The sequence below is a fragment of the Puma concolor genome, chromosome A1, assembly GCF_028749965.1.
Source record: "Puma concolor isolate L17-30 chromosome A1, mPumCon1.1.hap2, whole genome shotgun sequence".
Classification (NCBI taxonomy): Eukaryota; Metazoa; Chordata; class Mammalia; order Carnivora; family Felidae; genus Puma; species Puma concolor.
The window spans coordinates 158,375,257-158,382,131 of record NC_141667.1 but is presented as its reverse complement, the minus strand read 5'-3'; the positions used below and the strand labels follow the sequence as shown (position 1 = coordinate 158,382,131).

The 6,875-nt window shown below is 34.2% G+C and overlaps 1 pseudogene; it reads right to left on the bottom strand.

Moving 5' to 3' along the window:
- Positions 1-3,966: 3,966 nt before the first annotated feature.
- On the bottom strand, positions 3,967-4,902 carry LOC112856827 (olfactory receptor 2T33-like; annotated as a pseudogene).
- Between the last annotated feature and the right edge of the window lie 1,973 nt (positions 4,903-6,875).

Sequence of the window (6,875 nt, the reverse complement as noted above, 5' to 3'; positions counted from 1 at the left end):
TATAAAACAATTAATAACAAACATAAAGAATCTCATTCATAATAATGCAATAATAGTATGGGACTTTAAAACCTGACTAACATTAACGTACAGATCATTTAACCAGAAAATCAACAATGAAACAATGACTTTGAAAACAAACTGAACCAGATGGATTTACAGATATATTCAGAACATTTTAACCCAAGAAAGCAGAATACACATTCTTTTCATGTATGCATTGGACATTCTCCAAAATAGGTCACATATTAAGTGACATACTAGGCCTCAACTGGTACAAAAATATTGAGATCATACCATGAATATTTTCTGACCACCATGCTATGAAAATTGAATTCAACCACATGAAAAAAAAAATGAAAATGCCACATGTACAGGGAGGTTAAACAAAGTGCTACTAAAGAATAAATGGGCCAGCCATAAAATTAAAGAAGAAATAAAAAAAATACGTGGACAATATGAAAATGAAAACAAGATAGTCCATACCTTTCAGATCCAGCAAAAGCAGTCATAAGAGAGAAGTATACAGCAACATAGGCTTACCTCAAGAAGAAAAAAATAAAATAAAAAATAAACAACCTAACCTTGCATTTAAAGGAGCTAGCAATAGAACAGCAAATGAAGCCTAAAACCAGCAAAAGAAGGGGAATAATAAAGATTAGAGCAGAAACAAATGATACAGAAATTACAAAAGTGGTAGAACAGATGAATGAAACCATGTGCTGGTACTATGAAAAAATTAATAAAATTTATAACCCTGTAACTGGACATATAATCAAGAAAAGAGAAAGGACATAAACTAATAAGATCACAACTGATAGAGGAAAAAAAAAACAACCAACACCACAGAAATTCAATCATTAGAGAATATTATGAAAAGTTATATGCCAACAAATAAGAAAATCTAGAAAAAAATGAAAAAGATTCCTAGAAATATATAACTGCCAAAAGAGAAAAAATAAGAAATAGAAAACTTGAACAGACCCATAACCAGAAAGGAAATTGAATCAGTAATAAATGTCTCCCAAAAAACAAAAGTCCTGGGCCAGATGGCTTCCCAGGGAAATTCTACAAAACACTGAAAGAAAATTTACAACGAACATTTTCAAAATATTCCAAAAATTAAATGGAAAGAAAATTTCCAAATTTATCCTATGATGACAGCATTATCCTGATACTAAAACCCAAGATTCCACCAAAACATAGAACTACAGGCCAATACCCCTGATGAACTAGATGCAAAAATTCTCAACAAAATACTAGCAACTCTAACCCAATAGTACATTAAAAGAATCATTCAACATGATCAAGATGGATTTATTCCTGGTCTGCAAAGGAGATTCAATATTCAGAAATCAAACGATGTGACACACCATATTATAAAAGAAAGGATAGGATTCATATTATTCAATAGATTTAAAAAAATTTTTAAGAAAGTACAAAATCCATTCATTATACAAAGTATAAACAATGTAGGGATAGAGGAAACATAACTCAATAAATAAAAGTCATATAGCAAAATCCCACAGCTAATATCATCTTTAATAGGGAAAAACTGAAAGCTTTTCTTCTACAGTCAGCGATAAGTCAGGGACATCCACTATCACCACTAATATTTAACATAGTACTGGAAGTTCTAGCCTCAGTAATCAGACAACAACAACAACAACAATTAAAAGGCATCCAAATCAACAAGGAAGAAGTCAATGCTTTGAAGATGACATGATAGTCTAGAAAACCCAGAAGACCCCAAGAGAAATGTCTAGAACTGATACACAAACTCTAGAAAGTCACAGGATACAAAATCAGCATACAGAAATCTGTTGCATTTCCACACAATAATAATGAATCAGCAAAAGACAAATAAAAAAACCAGCCCCATTTAACTGCACCAAACCATAAGATACCTAGGATTAAACTTAAACAAATAGGCAAAGTTGTATTATGAAAACTATAAAACACTGATGAAAAACACTGAAGATAACACAAAGAAATGGAAAAATAGTCCATGTGTTGGAAAAGCAAATATTGTTCAAATGTCTATAATATCCAAAGTGATCTACACATTTAATGCAATCCCTGTCAAAATACCAATAGCTTTGTTTACAGAGCTATAACAAACTATCCCCAAATTTATATAGAATCACAAGAGATCTCAAATAGCCAAAGCAATCTTGAAAAAGAAAAGCAAACTGGAGGCATCACAAATCTGGACCTTAAGTTATATTACAAAGATGTAGTCTTCAATAGATAAACGGATCAATCATAGATCTATGGAACAGAGTAGAAAACCCAGAAATGGACCCACCACTGTATGGTCCACTAATCTTTGAGAAAGCAGGAAAGAATATCCAATGGGAAAAAGAATATCTCTTCAACAAATGGTGTTGGGAAAACTGGACATTAACATGCAGAAGAATGAAATTGGACAACTTTCTTACACCATACACAAACATAAGTTCATAATGGGTGAAAGGCCTAAATGTGAGACAGGAAACCATCAAGGTTCTGGAGGAAAACACAGACAGTAACCTCTTTAACATTAGCCATAACAACTTCTTCCTAGAAATGTCTCCTGAGGCAAAGGAATCAAAATCAACAATGAACTATTGGGGCTTTATCAAAATAAAAATCTTCTGCACAATAAATGTAATAATCAACAAAACTAAAGGTAACCTAGAAAATGTGAGAAGATATTTGCAAATGACGTGTCTGAAGGGTTACTATTCAAAATTTATTAAGAATTTATAGAACTCAACACTGAGAAAACAAATATTCCAGCTAATAACTAGGTAGAAGACATGAATAGATATTTTTCCCAAGAAGGCATACAGATGGCCAACAGACACATGAAAAGATGCTTGACATGACTAATCATCATGAAAATACAGATCAAAACCACAATGAGATTTACCCTCACACCAAGCAGAATGGCTAAAATTAACAACTCAAGAAACAACAGATGTTGGTGAGGATGTGGAGAAAGGGGAATCCTCTTACTTTGTTGGTGTGAATGCAAGTTGGGCAGCTGCTTTGGAAAAAAAAAAGGAAATTCCTTAAAAAGGTAAAAATAAGACTACTCTATGACCTAGAAATTTCACTACTAGGTATTTACCCAAAGTATAAAAAAATACAGATATTGAGAAATACATGAACCCCAATGTTTATAGCTGCATTATCAACAATAGTGAAATTATAGAAGCATCCCAAATGTCCATTAGCTGATTAATGGATAAGAAGTGGTATTGGTATAGATAGATATATAGATAGATATATATTATATAGATATAGCTATAGGTATAGATATAGATATAGATAGATATGATTTAAATAGATATACATAGATGATATAGATAGATATAGATATAGATAGATATACAATGGAATATTACTTAGTGATAAGAATGGAATCTTGCTGTATACAGGGATGTATAATGAAGCTACCGTGAATTTGATAAGTGAAGTAAGTCAGTCAGAGAAAGAGAAATACAACATGATTTCACCTACGTAGAATTTAATAAAAAAGAAAAGATGAACTTTATGAAAGAAAAGGCATACTAGAAAGCAGACTCTTAATTATACAGAGCAAACTAAGTGTTACTAGAAGGGAGGTGGGCAGGGGATGGGTTAAATAAGTGGTGGACATAAAGGAGGACACTTGTTATAATGTGCATTGGGTGTTTTTGTAAGTGATGAATCACTAGATTCTACACCTGTAACTAATACTACACTGTATTTAACTAACTGGAATTTAAATAAGAACATGAAAACAACAAACTTTTAAGATTTTTAAAATAATTATACATGAAAAAAGAAAAAAATCCAAAATACAGAGTTGTGTCTATATTTCAAATAAGACAGTAACAATTATAGATATAATAAATATACCTTTTATCTAGGAACTCTCACAGAATTCATTTGTGTAACATTGAATTTGGAGCAGATCAATGTAATGTTAGTAATGATTTAAGTAGCACACGTACCCATATACTTTCTTAGAGCTCCCTTGACTTCACCATTCCTTAGACTATAGATGAGGGGGTTCAGTACAGGGATGAAGATAGTATAAAACACTGACACTACTTTATCATGGTTAGCTGACCTGATGGTTAGGATTTAGGTTGCATATAGGTAAAAATGGCAGTTCCATAAAAGAGTCCCACCACAGAGAGATGTGAGGAGCAGGTGGTAAAAGCCTTTTGGCCGGCTTCTCCAGAACGCATCTGGAGAACTGCAGCAAGGATGAGACTATAGGAAATCAGAATGAGAGAAAATGGGACCAGGAACATTAACACACAATATGCGTACATTATATACTCAAAGACAAACGTGTCATCACAAGCCAAACTCACCAGACTAGGGGCCTCACAGAAGAAATGATTGATTTCAGGTGCATAACAAAATGAAAAACTCAGGGTAGTAGCAGCTTGCATGAGCCCATCAGCTGCCCCCAGGAACCAAGACCCCGCAGTCATTCTCAGGTATAATTGCCAGTTAATGAGGATGGGGTATCACAGTGGGTGGCAAACAGCCACATACAGGTCATAGGACATGGCTGCTAAGAGGAAGCACTCGCCCCCTCCCAAAGTGAGAAAGAAGATCTGCAACCCACAGCCAGCAGGGGAGATGAGCTTCTTTCCAGTAAAGTAGTCAGCAGCCATTTTGGGCACGATGGTAGAGACCAGCATCATGTCCATGAGGGAAAGTTGGCTCAGTAGGAAGTACATGGGTGTGTGGAGCTGGGAATCCTGGTGAATCAAGAGGATCATGAGGGAATTGCCCATTAGGGAGGAGAAGGCAGTTTTCAGAACCATCACAAACAGAAATAGATTGGCTTCTCTGTGGTTAAATAGTCCTAGGAGAATGAAATCTGAGGTGGTTCCCGTTTTTCATGATTTCAAACAGAAGTGACACTGGAATTGGGGAAATAGATGGCAGTTTTCATCATTTACAATGCTCTATTTCAATTACATTTCTTTTTTCATGAAAAGAACATATGAAGATGTTTAAACCTATTCCAAATCTTCACCTGTGATTGCAAAGTCTTTTTGACTTGGGCATGAAATTAATTTCACCTATTTTTCATTTTCATTATAAACACTTCTCATGGTTAGTTTGCTTAATTGGTACAACAAACCAATTTCTTGATATATTGAAAGTGTTTTTTAAGCATGTCTTTATGCTATTGATATTAATATAATGGAGAAGTCAGATATTCAGTTTGTCATTTATATTTTTGTTTGCTTTTATTATGTATGGTCAGTATTCTTAGAAGCTGAATTAAATTAATGTGCTTAGCAATATAAAAGCTAGGTAATTGTTAATGAGAGCTATGCATACCTAACTTACCACAATTTATTTCAATCTACCAAATCTTGTAATTTTTCCTGACACGGAATAATTTGGGAAGGCATTTTTACTTTCCAAAGCAGAGAATCTACATTCTTAGTTGTAGAAACTGGAAGGAATTCGTCTGTAGATAGAAACATAACTTAATTTGGAATTGTTAGCGTATTTAGTTTGACTTTATCAAGTTATACACTGAACACAATAATTACTCTCTTAGAATATTTTTCCCTGGTACAAGACTGTAATCCTGAATGCAACATTTCATTAACTGTAGAAAGGGATTTTGTATAATGATACTCTTTCCCCTTATCCTCAAAGCCTGAGACACAATCTTGTTTGGGTAAACAAGAGAAAATAAAATTTATTAGTATCCAATACAGAGATAAATTCATTTCTTCTTCAGTACCATCTGAATCTAAATCTCTAAAGTCATTTTCATTTCTGATCTGCTAGTACTGAAATTGTTCTAGTGCTATTGCTGAATTAGCAGGACCATATTTGAAGAGATGAAGATGCTAATTCAATCCCACAGATGTGGTCTAATTCAATGGTGGCTTGACAGGAGACCACCTTTTCCACAGTCATTCGATTTGCCCACAATTTAAATATGCCTCCAAATACTGGAATGTCAGTCAAGACAGAGAAAGACAGTGCAAAAATCTCACTCAGTCTCTAACTCCATTGCTTAAGCATCATCATTGTACTGACAGTATTCTACGTTAGGATTTTGGTTGATTGTTTCAAAGTTAAACATTTTGGAAACAAACATCCTCTTCACTGCATTTCCAAAATTTTGTCATCTCCTTCATATATGTAACACTTTCACTCTGTACACCTAGTAACTGTGTAACTCCTTAATTATGTATGTTTCTACTGCTTTCCTGCAGGACCTCAAAACCCTCCTCATTTCTTTGACTTGAAGCCTTCTTATTTTGATTATTCTAAACTCTCTAATTCATGAAGACTAAGAAAACATGCTTAAAAGTCAATCTATAATTAAATTTTTTAATGTTTATTTTCATTTTTGAGAGAGAGATGCAGTGTGAGTGGGGGAGGAGCAGAAAGAGAGGGAGACACAGAATCTGAAGCAGGCTGCAGGCTCTGAGCTGTCAGAACAGATTCTGATGCGGGGCTCAAACCCACAGACTGTGAGATCATGACCTGAGCGGAAGTCAGATACTTAACTGACTGAGCCACCCAGGTGTCCTCAGTCTGTAATTTAATAACTGCAGAGTTTTGAGTAAGTTTCTCAAAATAACTTTTGTTATCATCTTACCCATTTTTAAATATACTGTTACTCCAGTGACATTATGTATATTCACATTATTCTGCAACCATCACCTATATCTATCCCCAGGACTCTTCATAATCTATAACTCGAACCCAGTACCATTAAACAATGATTTCTTGATTCTCCCTGCCCCTGGAAACTGGCAACCACTATTCTTCTATTCTGGCTCTATAAATTTGACTACAATAGGATTTTTAGATTAGTGGGATTATACAGTGGTTGTCTTTTTGTGATC